This window comes from Penaeus monodon, chromosome 22 (assembly GCF_015228065.2).
Source record: "Penaeus monodon isolate SGIC_2016 chromosome 22, NSTDA_Pmon_1, whole genome shotgun sequence".
NCBI classification, from domain to species: Eukaryota; Metazoa; Arthropoda; class Malacostraca; order Decapoda; family Penaeidae; genus Penaeus; species Penaeus monodon.
The window spans coordinates 4,836,338-4,836,596 of record NC_051407.1 but is presented as its reverse complement, the minus strand read 5'-3'; the positions used below and the strand labels follow the sequence as shown (position 1 = coordinate 4,836,596).

Sequence of the window (259 nt, the reverse complement as noted above, 5' to 3'; positions counted from 1 at the left end):
CCTCCACCCCCACCCACCCACTCAATGGAAGATAATCATATTTCAGCGAAGTCTCCCCCCCTCCTCCCCGCCCATCTACCGTGATATTACCTGGATATTACCTGGCCCCGTGGACAATCTACCTGCTTCTCTGTCCTCGACCCGGCCATGATGACATTATAATGCCGGTCACTCGATCACCCCCCCCCTCCATGACCCCCCTCCCCCCCCTGTTGAACCAATCATTCGACGTTTCCCAAACTCCCATCCGTCAAATTTA

General features: G+C 55.2%; 1 protein-coding gene across 1 annotated transcript in view; it reads right to left on the bottom strand.

Moving 5' to 3' along the window:
• The window catches only part of LOC119586839 (neurogenic locus Notch protein-like), a gene marked incomplete at its 3' end in the record, with an annotated part of 145,347 nt that overhangs the window by 118,685 nt on the left and 26,403 nt on the right, over positions 1–259 (bottom strand).